The 20,246-nt window shown below is 41.7% G+C and overlaps 1 pseudogene; it reads right to left on the reverse strand.

The window, feature by feature from the left end:
• Nucleotides 1–15,003: 15,003 nt before the first annotated feature.
• LOC117266592 (uncharacterized) lies at nt 15,004–18,054 on the reverse strand (annotated as a pseudogene).
• Nucleotides 18,055–20,246: the final 2,192 nt, after the last annotated feature.

Consider the following 20,246-nt stretch of genomic DNA (forward strand, 5'->3'; position numbering starts at 1 on the left):
CGCCCATGGCTTCATCAGGTTTGTTGCACAGTCCACAGCACAGGTGATTTGAAATAGGCTGCAGCTGCACTGAATCCAATCAGCAGGGTACACAGGAGTAACGTTACTGCTATCCTATTGTCTGTTATGCCTTTGACATAAGACTAAAATTTTCGCAAGTGTTTTACAGTAATTGCTCTACCTGGAGATGATGTAATGTTACGAACTCTCCTCCTCACTCCCTACTTGTCGAGTCCAACACGTAACGCTATTATACTACGTGCTGACAAATAGTAGCATTTATTTTAGTAGTTTACCTGTCCAGCAGAAAACATGCCACTTCCGCGTCGGATTGAAGCCCTTTGTCCTTCATGAACCCCCTCCATCGCTGAAAAACATCACCGATGTTTGTTTTCTGCTGCCGCTTGTCCCGTTTTCTTTGCCCCTCTTTGCGTCTTCTTTTCCTCGCAGATGACGGTTCGGGTTCATTCTCTCCTGTTGTGGTAAGTGTGGTCCATTCGCAAACTTTATAACTAAAAAAACTTTTCACTACTCTCTATCAATGAACTACTAACACTCTCTGCTGTTTCCTCCTCCTTCTTCCTTCCTTCCGCTGTCTTCTTCATTGGTTTATTTATACACACGAAACACGTTCTCTGGCTGGCTGGATTATCCGCTCGGGCTGCCGTACATACATGGCGGCGCAAGATGGCGACCTCTCTAAAGCAAGGCCCTTGCTATATATATATATATAAAAGCATAATTATAAGGCTACGAAAACCAAACGAATTTTATTTTGTAGCGATTATACACTTGTATAAACATATTAATGGGTAGAATATTCAGATTCAGATTCAGATTTGACAATAAACCATGCCAAATATTACACACTGGCCTTTAAGAATTTAATAATGTTTTATTTCAAATGAAAAGTATATAAGAATGACTATTAGGTTAAATTGCAGACTAAGCACCCTACAGCCATATGCTCATGGACAGAAACTCAGGGACATGCAACTTAACTTGATTAACTTATAACTATCATGTAATTTACGGTCAATTAAAAAAATGTAGCCTGTCGCCTACTACTAAATCATACTATCAGACTCTTTTCTGATGTCTTAAAGAAATCTTAATCTATTTTAAGAAGTAGCCTAGCTAATGTGATAAGAAGTTAGCATCAGCAAGTATTTGCATCAGGAAGAGACTAAATGACCTTGCTAGAGAAGCTTGTCTGACCGGGAATTCTGAATCCATACATATGGTGGTCTCCCAAGGAGGTAGGCCATCACCCCACTCTACGACACGGATTTAGTTTCACGTCCCTGAGTTTCTGCCTATGTCCATATGGCTGTATGTTGCTCAAAGTCTTCACTTTGACCTAGTAATAATTCTTTCATTTCAAATCCAAAGTATATAACATTTTTAAATTCTTAAAACACAAAATATTACATTGTCAGGCAGTATTACGTTTTTGGAAATACATTATTTAAGGACTAAGGATGTATAACTATCTGTGAAATTAATAAATAAAACAAGCTCAAGTAATAATAATGACTATAATAAGTAATAATGTGATTTATTTAATAGCACTAATAAACCCAATGTGTTTTAAATATAGAACAACCAGGTTCATGTATTTATAAGCAAACAATCTTAAATATAAAGTCCTAAATATTTTTGAGTGTACATGATAAACTGATTCACTGAATAAGACTGGCTTATAATTATTTTTGATGTGTTGTTAGATAGCTAACAAACAAACAGGCTACTATTTCAACTGGGCCGCATTTCAAAACCAGATCATGTTAACGGGCCACATTTTTAACAACAAGCAACAGATCCACTTTATATATATATATATATATATATATATATATATATATATATATATATATATATATATATATATATATATATGTATGTATGTATCTGTATGTATACAGACATGGCCCTCCTCAACATAAACATAATGCAGAAACAGACTAAAAAAGAGCTGTCAATGCACAGAAGCATAATAAGTGACATTAACAATATCTAATAACACACAGGTCCATGTCATTGGTTCGACAGCCCATTACCGGGCGTATTGTGCGCTGCAACCGGCTTGAGGCGGAGCAGGCTCACGGCTTATGTGTTTCTTTTCATTTTAACCCACACCATGATCTTTTCCTGACCCTAACCAAGTGGTTTTTGTGCCTAAACCTAACCAGACCTTAACCACAAGGCATCATGATGATTTCGGAACAGACTTCAGAACAATGAGATTAATATGGTCGGAATAATGGGATGTCGAAACAATGGGCTTTCGGACCAATGGGCAGTTCCCATAACACACACACTATCTCTCTACCAGCATCTCCCTCTCCCCTCTCCTCCACACACACACATGCACACACCTCACCTCCTGATGCTTTCCTTATAGGTCAGTTACACAGGATATAGTTTTATACAGTCCATGGCAGCAACAGTCATGATTACAACAACAAAGTCACTATTTAAAATCCAATAATATCTGACTGGAATATAAATATTCCTCCTGACATCACAATACTGAGTGAAGAAAGTCACGTTATCTCAGCATGAAGACAAACATCAGTATCAGTCATTCATCTTGCTCTCTGTCCCTCCTCTACTGAGGACACTCACTGTCTGCAGGTCACTGCCTCAGGTGCATTTTGAGATAGTGGTGGTCACCTTCACCAGAGAGGAACTCCTACACTTTGGTCAGTCCTGCACTGGAAATTTGTGGCCGGTTTTCAACAACCCAGCGAGTTTTGCAGAGATTTCCAGACAAACATCCAGACTCCCGGTTCATCATCCTAGGGTATTTTAACAGAGCAAACCTCTCTCACGAACTTCCCAGATACAAACAGCACATAAAATACCCCACCAGAGACTCTAACACACTGGACCACTGCTACACAGCTTTAAAGGACGCTTATCGTTCTGTCCCCCGTGCAGCTTTGGGGTTGTCTGATCACTGTCTGCTCCATCTCATCCCAACCTATAAGCAGAAATTAAAAACTTCTAAGCTTGTAGTAAGGACTGTAAGGAAGTGGACTGAGGAGTCAAAGCTGGATCTACAGACCTGCTTTGACTGCACAGATTGGAGTGTTTTTGAAGCTGCAGCCACAGACCTAAACAAACTGACTGACACTGTGACATCTTACATCAGTTTTTGTGAGGATATGTGTGTGCAGACCAAGACCTTCTGTGCATACAACAACAAACCCTAGTTCACACCCAAACTCAGGCGGCTGCGCCAGGCCATGGGGGCCTACAGGAGCAAGGATCGGGCCCTGTACAAGCAGGCCAGAAACAAGCTGACGAAAGAGATCAGGGTAGCCAAGAGGGGCTACAGCAAGAAGCTAAAAAACAGCTGAAAGAAGCGTTTATTGTACCTGCTGTGGTGGTTGTATCTTGAAAGGGTTCACACTAATTGAACAGCAAGGAGCGTTTTTAACAATAGGTCATCTGAGTAAACCACTTAACCACAGCAAATACAGCAGTTGTGTACACATCATAATTATTAAATAAACTCGACAGGCCGTCAGATCATTATAGAACTAATGAGATTTGAATGCATCATGTGAGTCACATCAGTGCACGCAAATTAAGTAATGTTACATTAAAACAACACTGACTTTTGGTTTCACACAGGGCATGATCTCTGGTTTCCAGGTCCAATGTCCAGTTTTGTTTAACTCATCCTTGCCTCCACACACACACACACACACACACACACACACACACACACACACACCCTATGTGGACTTTCTCGCTCTTTATACTATGTCATATGTTATCAGCGTCATGCAAATTTAAGTAAGCTGGAAGCTCAGCTCATAAACATGCTAAAGAAATCAATATTTGAGCATGAAGGAGGAAGCAGGGTGAAAAAAATGTCATTGCTATGCAGTTGAAAATATGGTGTAAATTCTGCAAAGCAAAGGTGACACCCATACAGTCAGGTTATTGCTTGGTTATATGCTCGATATTTTTTTTGTCAGTTCTCTCAAACCAAATAATGAAAAAATCTCAAGCATGCTTTCTGTTGCAAACACTCGGTAATGAGTGTAATCCCTGTTGCCTGTTAATATATTTCCCACAACCTGTTTAGCGGGCCATAAAAGCTCTGCAGTCACTGGCACAGTGTGTGAATTGGCAGCTGGTGATGGAGCAGAGTGAGTGGCACAATGATAAAAGCCTCAGGCTGTGCCAAAACGGCACCCTGGTTGATCCTATAGTTTAATCCTGCACTTTGGAGTAGACAAACAGCAATCACTATTTAAGCCCAACAATTCCAAACATACTATATGAGACCATCTGGATTTTGCAGAGATGGGATAGCTTTTTAATGCACGTTTGCCTTTTTGAACAGAGGATGACTCTTCTGCTTCATTGGACGGACAGACAGACAGTGGAGGTGAGGGCATGTCACAGGCTGGTTAAAGTCTTTGGTGGAGTGCTTCCAACTACTCTAGGTATACATTCTGAATGGATAATTCTGTTGGTCATATTTATCCATGCCAGTGTTCAAAAATGTTCGCACTGACAAAGGTTATTGTATAAGCCCAAAGCCCTGATAGCAGGTGCAAGAGGTTAGAAAAATATAATGATATATTGTCATCTCTTGTGATCAACAAGTGCTCATGCCTAAACAACAAATGAGATTATGTAATTTATGACAAACGATTAGCTTGAGTGTTTTCTGATTTGCCATCTATAGATAAGGTTTCGTTATGTTTACTCAACTAAAACTACACTCAGTTAATATTTGGGAAAGATTGTAGTCATGGTTCATGTTAGACAAACATCACAGATGCGAACAGTGATCTCTGATGTCAGACACACTTTGGACCTCCTTAAGAGCCTTAGTGATGGTAAAACAATCAGTGCATTTACATGCACTCAAGAAACCAAGTAATGCAGCTAATAAGAGAATGTGATTACATGCAGTGGAGTAATCTGATTACTGTAAATCTTCCAGATAGGGGCAGATTCCTACAGTTTAAGGTTGGAACCCTATAGGTTCACAGTGTGGCAGATCTTTTGCGGTAATTTGACAACACATTCTCACTCCAATCTCATCACATATTGATGTTTGGGCATGGACTTTCAACATTGAGATATGACGTGCAAGGTACCCTTGATGTGTTGGTCGTTGACATTCTGGGACCCCATGTTATCTTTGGCCTTTTACATGCATTGTGTGTTTTCAAAATACACTTTTCAAGGGAAATGTACAGTTTGCATACAGTCACTTTCAGAATAAATTAATGTAATTAGTATGTGTAATTGAACTCTAGTAAACTTCCCTCCATCTAACCAGTGCCTAGATATTCCGTTACCTCCCAGAGAAACTCTGCCAGATGACGTGATTTACATCATCAGTGTGATTTGAATAAATATCTATGAGATTCAATTTAAGTTACTATACTCTTTTGTATATATGGTCATAAGCCAAATTTATGCATCATTGTGTCATCACTGCAGCATATATAAAAAAAGATAAATGTAACATGATTGTGCATTACAGTGTTGAGGTTTTATATGTATATTTCTAAAAGGAGACCAGGCGTACTAAAAAAAAATGGCTTAGACCTCAGAGGTATCATGAGGTGGCTCTTGCTTTCCTCTGTTCTTGAGGCCCCTGTCCTATCTTGAAGAAGTTTCTGCTGTCAAAACCTTCATTATTTTTAAGCTGGTTTGTCTCAAACTAAAACCAGATGCAAACTAGAAGACTTTCAGACTTTCACCACACAGAGATATTTTTGCACTGCTGTCATGTTGACGTGAGGGTGCACAAGTTAAGCAACTAGACTAATACAAGATAGGTCATACTGATTATAATGACTGAAGCAAATTATCATAATATTTAACAAACACTTGCATGCATCTCCACATACTGTGGGGCAGATTGTGTGAGCTTTTCAGATGCAGATGTGATGTAGTCTGCCTCATTCACCGTGTATATATCAAACCAAAAAGCGTAAAAAGGCTCATTCTGCAGCCCAGTAGTCAGAAGTAAATGTTGGCACTGTATGTTTCTGCAAACCGTGAATATGTGACATTGCACATACATTTATCAATGTTTCTAAAGTGACGTAGTATAGCTGTCTTTATCATCGGGAGATGGTGGGAATTAGGGGTGAACTTGGACAAATAGTTGGCCCTGGCATTTAGGCCCAGACCAGCCCACCACAATTGATCACACAAATATGAATCATTTATATATTACATGATACAAAGGTGTAGTGGAGAAAAAGGGCATAACCTAACACGGGATAACTTGTAACACAGACTTTTTAAGTGGTTACACAGGGTCAATCCGTCTGTGTTTCCAGCCAGTTGACCACAATACTGCCAAACAGTGACGTGTGAAATTCCACAGAGACTGGACGTGTTTCAGTGGAGTTCAGTGACTAAAGTGTAAATAAACTCTTATAGTGTAGATAACCTGATGCGACTTCAGCCAGATGACCTCACATGACTCTGACCAAATTCAGGTAGGTGAGGAGAAGCAATTGTCTCCAGAACTGGTTATCTAAATAACAGGAAACAGTAGCTAAAGTGATAGGAAACACCTTCTAATGTGTGTATAGAAAAGCTTGGAGGTGTGTCAACTGATACTGCTCGTTTTTCAGACACTATAAATTGTCATAATGTACTAATTATTTGGCTTTCTCACGAGTATATCCTCTTTATTTTACTACATAATTGCCAAAGTGTGTTTTTGGCTGATTTATCAACATTTCTGTCATACTTGTTTTTTGATTACTGAGATGTTTTTGTCAGTCACTGAATCCAACCATATATCATCTTAATAACTGTCTTCTTGCCAAAAAACATAGCACCGTTTTAACTACTGTTGGGATTCACAGGACCACAGATGATTTATCATTTGGTAAAATCATCACTGGACAATTTAAAGGCTTTTTCCTCTGCATGCTCTTTGTCTTCAAACAAAGAGGGCTATGCGACAACCATCTCCACAGGAGATCTCACCTCACACTCAAGTCCCAAAACTTGATTGGACAAGACCCTTTACAGTGACATGTGACTCTGTGATGTCACAGGCATCTGTACAAGATCTGCTCCCTTCCACAGAACTTTCTTCTTCTTGCTCCAGCTGCTGTAGCAGCTGCACCCCTCTTTCCGGCTGGGCTTGGGACAGCAGAGGCCCAAACCCCTGCTCCATAGCCCAAACCACTAAAGGGACAACTGATCACAGACTCTGTTGCAAACACAAGGCCATTGCAACTAGCTTTCCAGCAACAAGGAACTAAGTGAGTTAGCACCCAGCGTCTAACTCTGCAAGGACCCCAAGCGACCAGCTTCCTCGGATCAGAACCTTTGGAACAAAGGACACAACAAAGACTGCAGCTGAAACCACACCTTCCCAGCCTTCTTCTGCCGGCTAACAAAGCAGCACACCACCAAGTGACTCTTTCTCCCATCCACTCAAGGATCGGTAACATAACAACTGGGCATAGCTTATCACAGCTTTACAGGCTAAGCAAAACTGTTTAACTTGTTGTATGTGATTTGATGCTGTTCACTGAGTTATTGTTGTGATTGCTGGCAGTTAGGTCATTGATTAGTTGGCTTCGCCAAAGCTAAGTGTTTAGTTTGCTAATACTGTTCACAAACAGATTCTTGCACACAACTAAACAATCTCTGCACTAATCCAGACCATTTGCAACACACGTCACATTGACAGACTCATTAACAAACAGGCTTTCAACAGAGCTACACCTAAACAGGCATTTCAAAGTTCCCGCTTCTTTTCCTTTGTCTTTGTCCTGACCACACGGTCAGACAAACACCTCCCCCGAAACTGAAGCAGCCTTGATTCAGCCATTTTGGTAGTTCTCTGTTGTCAGCCATTTTGCTTTGTAGGCCAAACGGCTCCTTGATCACCACACCTGCCTTTGTCTTTCTCTTCTTTCTCTCTCTCTCTCTCTCTCTCTCTCTCTCTCTCTCTCTCTCTCTCTCTCTCTCTCTTCTTTCTCTTCTTTCTCTTCTTCTCTCTCTCTCTCTCTCTCTCTCTCTCTCTCTCTCTCTCTCTCTTCTTTCTCTCTCTCTCTCTCTCTTCTTTCTCTCTCTCTCTCTCTCTCTTTCTCTTCTTTCTCTCTCTCTCTCTTTCTCTTCTTTCTCTCTCTCTCTCTCTCTCTCTCTTCTTTCTCTCTCTCTCTCTCTCTCTCTCTCTTCTTTCTCTCTCTCTCTCTCTCTCTCTTTCTCTTCTTTCTCTCTCTCTCTCTCTCTCACTCACTCACTCACTCACTCACTCACTCACTCACTCACTCACTCACTCTCTCACACACACACACACACACACATATACACACCAAGCTTGTACATAGTTAGTTAGAATTTGTGTGTTTGGTTTGCTTTGCTAATTTGTGAATAAATATAATTCTTTGGAATCATGCCTGATGTCTGTTTAATGTTGCACAAGAGTGAATGAATAGTCAACCTCTGCTGCGTCAAGAACTCCGAAATCCTTCAGGCGTTACTGTTAATTTTGGTTGTTATTAATTTAATTATTAATCAAATTCCAAATTAATAGTTTAGCATATTTTATGAGACTGATATCTTTAACTGGCTATCATTTTTCCCTTTACGGGAATGGTGCCCCATGAGGTGACTTAATGTTAATTAGGTCACATTATTTAACATAATTATTAATTATTAATAATAATTATTAATTATTTCCCATAGCCAATTAAATCCCAACATATTTGATGCCTCCGTGTGAAACCTAGTGTGTTGACCCCAACATTTATGCTGCCGCCAAGTGAGGTAAATATATGTTGACCCCAACACTACCTATGGGCCTGAACGACGCATAGTGCGTCCAAATTCACACCTGCTCTTCTCTATTGATTTTCTCCGCGACCGTGCGTCATAGTGAGAAGCCATGCATATCACGTGAAACAGCGGAACGGCAGCTTTCCGACAAGCACTTGTCGGTAGTTCAGTGTTTTCACAGCGAGAAAAAAAGATTAAGTTACACTAAAATTATGTATAACAAAGCTTTCATACAGCTTTGTACACACATTACTCTTGGATGGATTACTCGCGAAAGCAGGGTCACACAGAAATGCCACATGTATCACATGAAAGCGCAGGACCAGAGCTTTCCAATGATACCACACACATCATTGTGCTGTCATCCCATCATGCTATAAATACAGATCAATTGTCTACAAAATAAAAACCTGACAAATTTCTTTACAATCCATTATACAGATCTTGTTTAGTCACTTCATATAGTGAGGAATAGCGTATCTTATCACGTCTTAGGCTTGTGTGTGTTTCTCCCTGTCTATCCACATTTGTATTCTGGCTTTCAAGATGCAAATATCTCCATATTGTCCAGTTGACACTCAATTAAACTTTATATGACAAGACCAGCACACTTCACCTTTGTGCACCCAGACAACTGTAGCCTAATTATGCATGCTGACAGCGCAGTAGTCACCATATACATTGAAGGGGACACGTCCCTCCCCCAGTGCCCAAAATGTCCCCCCAATATATAACTGAAACTGAAAAACAACAACAAAGAAAGTTCAGGTCAGGTCAAAGAGCAGCACAGAGCACAGAGAAGTAAGTCAAGATAATGTGGACAAGAAAACGTCCAGAATTTTTTTTTTTTTTTTTTTTACTGCGAAGTGGCAAATATTATCTTGGAGGACATCATTGCACTTGGTTGACTATTTTTCTATTATCTTAGATGTAAATATTGCATGTTTCTTTCAGATAACACACATTTTTGCCTTGTGAATGAGTCAATGGAATTTATTTAATAATGAAAAAATACTGGCAATTATGTCCGCCTGGCACAAACCACATGTTTTGGACAAATGTGAAGTGACAGAATGTCCCACCATCATGGTTCTTATATTGCCAGATTCCAGAGAGTCTCCCCTCTTCATATATGGCAGAATATGTCTTCTTCCAACTTGCTATGGTGAGATACATGTAAAAATGTAAGAATTTAGTAACACAGATTTTTTTTTCATTGATAGAAAAATTAATATGAAATACAGGCACATAGAAGGACAATGATGGCACATCTGGTTAGCCCAGACTGTCCTGAAAAAAAACCAAGATATAGCAAGTGCATGTAGCCTTTATAATGACTGTGATATGAGCTTAAAAGTAAAGGCAGGAAAAATACCCCAAAAAGGCCTAGGACCCAAAGGGTTAACCAACTCCCAGCAAGTGTTAACTTGGGTTAATAAAATTTCCATAGAGTGTGTAGTGTAATATTTACTATAGTGTTCGTACTGTACCTTTAAACTGACCTTTAAAAGATACGTGTTGAAGCATTATAATCTGTGCAACTGACAAATTACACACTGGTTTAACATTTCATGTATTCTTATGACACATACACACTCATTGAGCACTTAATCATTGCGGTGGAGAAGTACCTAGGACTCACTGTGAATCATTTCTAAAAATAGCATGAGGATGGGTTCAGAAAACACTAGTGGAAAGTTAGGGGAATTGCAGTTTGTCCTGATAATGACCCTAGAGGGGGAAGGACTAAAAAAGTGCAAACTCAGCAGAAATGTGACACCGATATGGTGGGAAGGACTAAAGCTCAGCAGAAATGTGACACCTTTATGATCAGCGCCCAGTGGAAAAGTTTAAGGAAAAGAGATGACTCAGCAGAAATTCTACGATAAGAGCGAGCGCAAACAAAGAAATTTCAGTCTTGCTCCGGAGCTTGACTCATTGAGTTGTGATGTGTTTGTTGCCTGCGAGCACATTAAACTCAGTTGTATCTGATTCTATGTGTCTCCAGTGATTTTTTTGACCTCTGAGTATTTGAGTTTTTGATATCTAAGGGAAGACAAAGAAGTCCGTTGGAGAGAGGAGCGAGGTCGCGAGCTTTCTGGCACGGCTCGGGACCTTGACTTTTTTGCTTCCACCAGTGAAGTGGAGTTAGGTGTAACATGGTGTTACAACTAAGCCTTCTATATTAAGTTTGAACTAATGTCCTTAATTAAATGATATACTTTGTATTTTCAATTTGTCAGGTATCTTGACACAGTTTCATAGTCTTGTCAATATTCATACATTCAATACTCATGTTTTGACATGTGGATCTAGGTCACCCAATCTATGTATCAGACCAACCATTGAATATGGATGATACTAACAGATGGACGGATACCAGTATGGATACCTATCCTTCCCCTAAATGTAGATGGAGAGATAGGCATCTACATACATCTAGTCATCAATCACAGATGAAAAGAAAAAAAAAAAAAAAAAATATTCACACATACCAGATGTATCCATGTGTGTGTTGTTTGTTCCATTCATGAAGCACTGGTGGTTAGATAAGGGATGTAAAGATGTTTAGATGTCTATCATAGATAGTTCTATAAACACTATCAACCTATAGTATATTAATAGAATTGTATTGAATTAATTGTGTTAGACTTTTTCAGCAAGTGTTACAACTAACTCTTTGCCAGGTAATCCCACCCATAAGGTACACTGCAACTTTTCACTTCCACAACTTCTCACTGTAATTGTAGAAGGGAAGTTCTGAAGGAAAAAAAAAAAAAAAAAAAAAAAAAAAACCAACACAACTTTGGTTTTTTAAGAGATGTGCATGTTGTTAGAATAAAACAAAACAAAAAAAATCTTAAATAATTCTAATAACAAATCAAAACTGTTAAGTTGTATCCCACTCCTCCTTAGGTTTCTTTCAAAATTTGAGGGGACACACATTGTAATGGGTTTGGATTGGACTCAATAGCAGCACAAAGACAGGCAGGTATCGTTGGTAACAAACTTTATTAGCACACGTCCAGCAAACAATGACAGTAGGCAAAACAGTGTCTTCTGGCCGCTGGCCTTTAACAGTCTTTAGTGGGGATTGGAGGTTAGGCTCAGCCGAACCAAACCAGGACACTGGTGAGTAATGTCCGTAAAACTCAGTCTTGTACTCACTCAGTGAAGGAATAATCAGAGTCACAGAACTGCAGGAAGCCACAGAGGAGACGGGAGTAACACTCACTCTGTAGAGCTGAATCAGGTAATCACCGGATAACCAAGGGAGCAGACAGGCAGAACCCAGAAAGGGACAGGCAAGGATCGTGGTCGGGGATGGAAGGCTGAGGTGATTTCCAGGAGATTGGTGAGGCAGGATAGTTGGAGGCAAGCAGGGTCGTAACCGGGAGATCAGGCAGAGAAACGCTGGAGAGTCTGGTGCAAGCATCAAGAACAATCTGGCAATGAATGAGTGTGGAACAGGGGCTTAAATGCAGCCAGAGCAGAGTAGAGAGCACAGGTGAGAGGAGTTGGCTTGATGAGAGGGATGTGTCTGATTGGCAGATTGAAGCAGGCAGGTGCAGAGTGGTGAGGCAGAGATGAACTGTGACACACATTAAGGAGGGGTTCTGTGAAAGGTCCGAGTTGAAAGTATTTTCTAACTTTCAATTTCTCAGCTCCTGTTTGTTGTCATCCATTTTGGTACACTTTTTTGTTGCAGATGCTGTTTAATGACAGCACTGAGCCCAAAGGGGGAGGGGTTTAAACATGTGATTGGACCAGCCCAATGTCAATTAAGAAAATATACCAATGGGCCAGACTACCTGTATCACTGGCCGGTCAGACAAAAAAGGGATAAAAAAGACGGTTGTGTCTGCCCAAAGGGCACATCGGCCCCTCGGAAAACTGCCCAGTATGCCAGAATGGCCAGTTCACCCCTGGAGGGGATGGTGGATGACATGTCACCTAGGTGGAATGGTTACAGAATAACAAGAACAAATAGTTTCAGCAAGACATCGCTGACTTTCCTGCAGCTTTTTATCCTCCCAACGTAGGTGTTTTTTTGGCAACCTGTCACTGATTTTTCACCAGGGATAATGGCATGAAAAGTGATTGTTTTATACTGAGACATCGCTGCTTTTCCAGCTGTCCCCCCAAAACCAGCTATTTTAAACCAAAATATTTTCCTAATCATAATGTGTTTTTTATACCTATACATAATCATTAATCATTAACCACAGCATTGTTGAAACGTAATGTTTCAAGGTATCTTCTACATAATGTACAGATGTACTGTGTGTATGGTTTGCACAGATGTGCAATGCCAACATTTTTCTGGTGAGCGGGCTGCATTTTCTCAGATTCAATCTAGTATGCAGCTGTTTTTTAGACACCTGCAAATTATGGGTTAGCTGAACCACAGCTAAACAAGTCAGGTGTAAAGCAACACAGCACCTAGGTTGTTGAGTACATTTGAACACAAACACTGAGGAGAACAGTCCCCTTGCAATACATTATTAATACTGTAGCAGCATCATTGTGATGTTGACTTATTGTGATGACTGTTGTCTCACTGACGCAGGCGTAATTTCTTCTCTCCTGCAGACATTTAAAGTTAGGCATATTCAGCCTCTCTGATACTGACACAATGGCAGTTATTATGTTACTCTGAGTGTGTTATAAAGACTCAGAGTGAGTTTTCAATAAAAACTTTAAAACATAGAATTCATTACAGGGGTGTTGTAGTGAATTGCATTACACGTATGTACTGGTGCTGAATGGACCGGTAAGTCAGTGTTATAAAGTTGAAATAAGCTCTGTACCCTGTGGCTCTTCAGCTGGCCTTCAATCTCATTTTACCATAATAACTGGGTTGTTGAGATCAGCAGGACTGCAGGACAGTGATCCATTTTTGTTGTTTCAGATGGATGTAATGGACAGAAATTATGTAAATGTGCTCTAAAATTGCCTGAAATTGGTTTTGAACTGGCTTTCTTCAGTGGGAGTGACATCCAAAACAGAGAGCCCTGCTATGGGTTTTTTTGGGACTTCAGTAAAACATTAGATCCATCTACATGAAGTATTTCATCTATTCCATCAGTTTTTGTCCCCAGATATTTTGGCACATTTTGCATGTTCATTAAATACTATGGGTTTTTTTTTGGGCGGAGGAGGATGTTGAGAAGCAAGATTCATTAGAACTCAATCTGCATTCACCTCCTCCATCGACAGACAGAGAATACAGTATTTTAAGCAGCAATATCATTAAACCTCTCTGGTCAAACCCCTCCTTTCCTTCTAGCTCTCAGTTCTGTGTCCATCAGTGTTTGGCTCATTAATCTTATATCAATCATATTTAATCCCTTTTTTTTTTTGCTATTGCTGTTAATTATGCCTGTAACGCTGCTTTTGATTACACACTGTGTAAAGTGTTGAGTGGGCAGAAGCAGGAGAAGCAAGCCGTCATTGACTGAAATGTATGCAGAAGGCTGCCTATTGACACCTCAGAGGACCGCTTTCCTTGATTTACCTGTGTCCAAATGAATTCCTCAACTCATGAAACAGCGCTGCATTTTCTTAGATTCAAGTGCAAACACACAACAGGCTCATAAAAACGCTCTCCTCTCTCGCACATTCTAATGATGAATAATTTGTGACAGTGCCTCAGTTTTCAAAGATGTGAATTCTGCATTGATTCTTACACTCTCCTCTGCTGTGCTCCGCTCTGCTCAGCAGCATGCCTGTGAATGGAGAGGAATTTTGTAGCAGCAATTAGATACAGGCCAGCTGCTAAGAGGGTGATGAGCAGCACAAACACACACAGAGATTCTTGGATTAATTAGCATTTCTTTAGCCTGGATACAGACAGAGACACGTGGAACAGGTGGTATCTACATGTCCAGTCAATCTACTACAACCAGACCTGAACTATATCACACATTAAATTATAACGAAAGACATGATTGCAATCTTAGAGCTGACACATTTATGATCTGTAATAAGAAACACTTACATTTTTCCTTCACAGGTATGCCCTCCTGTCTTGAGCTGTCAGCACATTGTAGAGACCACACTGTCTACATAATGGATGTCACCCATTGGTTTGTGAACTGTTTTATTGCCTTGAGTTCCGCATTTCAGCCGTTGCCAGATTTTTGTAGCCACAACTGACCATATTTGGACAAGAGTTTGGAGGTGTGGAGGGGTGAGAGGTGGATCTCACTGAGAGGCTGTGGTGATGCCCACAGACAACCTGTTAGTCAAGAGGCTCTGCCCTGTGTACATACAGCTGCAGATGCCTAATCTGGACACATCATCAGTGATGTTCCTGGAGTCTCCTCTCTTAAGCCATAGCCATTTTGAGGCTGTCTCTGCAGCAATGGTGGTATTGCAGATAGCTCTCCTCCTCCTCTCTCCCTTGATGCCCAAACTGCTGTAGGCTCTGGCTAAGGATCGGGCCACAAATCCCCTACATCCAGCCTCCACCGGGAGGCACATCACTCTCAATCTAGCCTGCTGACTGTCGCTGACCAGTCCCATGTACTTGGAGAGCTTTTTCAAGGGCCTCTTCCAAGTGGTCTTCCCATGGGCCTGTCAACTCCAGTAGGACAGCCTGCTTGATGGACTCTTGGTAGACACAAGGACAATGTCTGGTCGCAGGGTGGTAACTGCTATATGGCTGGGGAACTTCAGCTAACGCTCGAGATCGACCAACAATTGACAGGTCAGAATGCCTGCAGATGTTCTTTTGGTGGGAGCTGTCTGCTCCCCTGCCCAGATGAAGGTGATGGATTTCTTGGAGGGTAGGTGCCGCTTTGCCAACTCCAGTCCTATGCCGATGGCTTCAACGATGGTCTTAAGGACCTGGTCATGTCAACATCAGTACTGTCCATCTCCAAGTGCCCTTGTACAGCAGCTTAGGATGTGCTCAAGGCTTCCTCGCTTGGAACACAGTGGGCATGTTGGTGAGTCTGCTATGCCTCAAGTGTGCAAGTTTGATGGGCTTGGAAACACGTTGTATACTGCCTGGATGAGAAATTTGATGTGGTGAGGCTCAGCTTTCCAAAGCTTGACCCAGGTCACTTTTCTCTCCATCGCATTCTCCCATCTAGTCCAAGCTCCCTGCTGCTTCATCCCCACTGCCTTACAGACTCTTGTCTCCTCCATCGCAGTCCTCACCTCATCCTGAACCAGATGGCGCCATCCCTTCCCTCTGGTGATGTTTGTTTGGGGAGTTGGAAAGGATCCCAGGCCAGTTCTGCCTTGTGTGACCACTCCCACCAGGCTCCTGTGGTGCAGCCTCACCACTGCTTCCTGAACAGCATCCTCTGCCCTCCACTTCCTGCCAGTCCTTACTTGGATCCCTGCCTTGGCCACCTTTGGATCGCTTGAGTCCCTATACTGAACCACTTCCCTGGCTCTTGTCACTTTGAACTCTTCCTCCAAAGATTTGAAGGGCAGTTGCAGTTTGTTGTTGCATCCATAGAGTACAATGCTGCTCAGGCTCTTTGGAAGACCCAGCCATCTCCTGAGGTGGCTGCTGACCCTCCTCTCTAAGGTCTCAACTATTGAGATTGGGACTGCATAGACAAGGAGGGGCCTCAGAATCCTAGGAAGAATGCTATGCTTGTAGATCCAGACTTTGAACTTTCTGGGTTGGCCTGACTTGTCCACGGATTTCAGCCAGCCATCCAACTCAGTACAGGTCAACTGAATGGATGTTGTGTCCCTGTCAAAACCTTGCCTAAGCTCTTGACTGGCTTCTCTGTGATGGTTAGGATGTCTGTGCCTACAATGGTAAACCGGAACTTGTCTTCCACCCTCCCTTCCCTCAGCACCATGGATCTTGATTTGGCTGGTTTAAAATGCATCCTGGTCCACCCCACTAGCTTTTTGAGCCCCTGCAGAATCCACTGGCAACCTGGGACTGACTCTGTGGTGACTGTGAGGTCATCCATGAATGCCCTGATGGGTGGTTGCCGTAGACTGGAACTCGTTCTGGGCCCTCTGCACTCTGGTTCAGCAGGCTTGGTGAGCATTTTCATGTCGAGTGAGAACAGCATCACAGAGATAGTGCACCCTGTGATGATGCCGATCTCCCCCTTTTGCCAGCTTGATGTTGTTGCTCCTGAATAGAATGTCATCCTGAAGTTGCTGTAGTAATCAGCAATGAGGTCTCTGATCCTGCTTGGGATGTGATGTTTCGTCAGAGTGAGCTGGACCAGCTTGTGTGGAATGGAACCGTATGCATTTGCCAGGTCAAGCCACAGCACTGACAGATTGCCCTTGTTCTCTCTGGCCTCTCTGATGAGCTGTGTCACCACACCTGTGCGTTCCAGACAGCCTGGCATCCCTGAAATGCCTTCCTTCTGGACTGATGTGCCAATATAGGTGTTCTTTGCCAGGTAGGTGCACAGCCAGCTGGAAACAGCACCGAAGAAGATTTTTGCCTCACCGCTCAGCAGGGAAATGATGCGGAACTGGTCAATCTGGGTGGAGTTTTCCTCCTTTGGGATCCACACCCCTTCAGCCACTCTTCACTGTTCTGGGATCTTCCCCTTCTCCAGAAGACTCGCAGGATTCTCCACAGATGCAGCAGGAGTTTGGGACAGTTCATGTACACTTTGCACAAAGTGCCGCTTGGTTCTGGAACAGAGCTTGCCCTTGCCTTGCGGACGACCTCTCTGACTTCCTTAAGCTGCAGTTCTGACATGTCAAACTGCTCTTCTGGTTCAAGGGCATCTATTAAGATGTTGCACTCTCCCAACTGCTGCTCTCTCTCTCTCTGGATCACTGTATGTCTGCTTCGGATGTTGGTCCAGGTCTTCCTGCGGGCAGACAAGTTCTCTGCTTTGTTTCTTCCCCAGCAAGTCTTTGGTGAACTTGAAGGAGGTTGGCGATAAAGGCAGCACGTTTGCAAGCCTTCTCACGTCACTGCCTCCAATGCCCCTCTGCCCGACAGAGGACCCTGATTTTCTTTCGTAGGATACACATCAGTTGGGCTAAGCCAATGTGTTCCTCATCTCCTGCCTCCTTCTGTCGAGACTTCAGTGCTTTCACCTCCTGCCTGATGTTGCGGATCCTTACAGCTCTTTGGTTCATTGAATAAGATTTTCCGGAGCATTTCTTCTCCTCTGCACAGAACCGTTCAGCTGCAATACAGACAATGATTGTTGTCATCTCATGTAGCCTTCTATCGGCGTCTCCCTTCACAGTTGCCTCCAGCACTTTGTTGACATCGTCGTGAAACTGCTTCCACAGTGAAGTCATGTCCCTTAAATGTGCGCAACTTTGAGCATAAATAAAATGTAAACGGTTGAGATATATGAAAATGTACCTCTTGTTCAGTTGTCATGAATATTGAATTCACTCTAGAGACTAAAACTGTTGTTTGTACCAGGCTGTAAACATGTTTATTATTGCTGTATAGTTGGCCATTTTAACTTGAGAGGCTCAGGGAATTTACCCGTCTGTTCTCACTCCCAACTTGTCAAATACCACTGCTTTATCAATGATTTCAGCATCAGACACTGACGTTCAGGGGAACCTTTCGTGGCAGTATGGTAAGCACCAGGCAGCAACTATTTCTGACGTGGCCAGCAACTACTGTAATATAGAGCAAGAAAATTTGCCGGGTGGGTGGAAAGGGCAACCTGGTCTCACTCCGAAGTTGCTGAAAACCTGTGCTTGGTCGGTGACTTCTGGCATCAGACACAGACGAAAAAAGCCGTCATTTCACGTCACCGTTATTGTTTAACAGCACCTGGCAGCATCAGGGGGAAAACACAGGACAATAATGAAATTTAAGGTGGCAGAAGTCCTATAAGGGCAGGCACAAACAGTTGGGGGATGGGTCCAACACCCACTGACTTTCAAGCAGGAGTTCACTTCCCGTGTGATTGTCACACCAAATCCCATTCTTTTTTCCTAAACCCAACCACGTGCATGTGTTGGCTAAATGTAACCACATGCGTTTGTTGCTGAAGGAAAAAAAAACATCAATTTGCAGTGTTGTACAGACCTAGTGTGTTCATTTTGCAAGAGACTCAAACTGTACATTTCCTGTGAAAATGGAAGTGTATTTTGAAAACACACAAAGCATGTAACAGGCTGAAGGTGACACTGCATCCCAGAACGGCAACAAACAACGCAGCCAGAGTACCTTACACGTCATATCTTGATGTGAAAAGTTCATGATCAAACATCAATATGTAAAGAGGCTGAAGTGAGAATATGTTGGGAGGGGAGGTGGAGGGGTAACACAAACACTTTGTTAATGAGAATCGTACTTATTTAAAGTAAAAGATGTTTTTTTCTCTTTTTTCATGCTTTTGTTGCCTAAATGTAAATAAACTACACATTCTCACTCTGACCTTGTTACATATTGACGTCATAGACTTTCCACATCGAGATATGAAGTGCAAGGTACCCTGGGTGCATTGGTTGTTGATATTCTGGGCCGCCGTGTTGACTAAAGCCTGTTACATGCAGGCTTTAGTCAACACTGTTTTCAAATTACATTTCTGTGTCTACAGGAAATGTACAGTTTGCATACAGTCTCTTTCGAAATAAACACACTATGTTGGTACAAAACCACAAATAGAATAGTGTTTTTCCTTCAACAGAAAATGCACATGTTTTGCCAACACATGCACGTGGTTGGGTTTAGGAGAAAAAAAAACTAGGTTTGGCTTTACAAGTGAGCAGAAGGAATTTGTGTGTAAACTGTTCGCAGACAGAAATTTACATGCATGTCCGCATTCATCAATATTTTAGTTGCTCCAATCTTTTCGTAGCTACTAACAAAATCTACTCCTGCTCCTGACCACTCATAGTGCTTGTGTAAATTTAGTAAAGCACATAAATATTGCTTGTCACGATTGGAAATTACAATTTTAATTCGTATTGTGCTCTGTTATGTACACAATACATAGCTGCCTTTGAAACACGTAATCTAAACATGACAAAATATTAAAAATATAACACATTTAGTTAAATTAGTTGGCTATTAGCAGGTTTAATGGTTCATGATTGTGAATTATCTATGTAAATCGACTCAATAGATTACACGTTCTTTCTACATGTTGAGTGATGATAATAAAAATATCCGTAACGACAGCCGGATCACAGCCTCTTCGGCCTCGGTACCTGGGTTCAGCAGGGGCAGCAGGTGGTGGAGCCATGAAGGAGCACGCACCAGCTGAAAGAATTATTTGAGACAGCACGTTTTTTGTTTTTTTTTTGGGGGGGGGTTTGTGGCTTTTTGATCATTTGAATGAATAAATCTGATTTGAAAAATGTTTAATTTACGTTGTATAAAACAGAGCTTAAGGCTATTAAGATTGAAATAATTTGAAGACGATGCATACAAACTGCTGTAGGCTATATGTTATCCGTATCATTTGTTAAAATAAATGTTAAATAGCTCTACATTCCGACAGCCATCACTGATTTAGAGTTTA

This window comes from Epinephelus lanceolatus, chromosome 15 (genome assembly GCF_041903045.1).
Source record: "Epinephelus lanceolatus isolate andai-2023 chromosome 15, ASM4190304v1, whole genome shotgun sequence".
NCBI classification, from domain to species: domain Eukaryota; kingdom Metazoa; phylum Chordata; class Actinopteri; order Perciformes; family Serranidae; genus Epinephelus; species Epinephelus lanceolatus.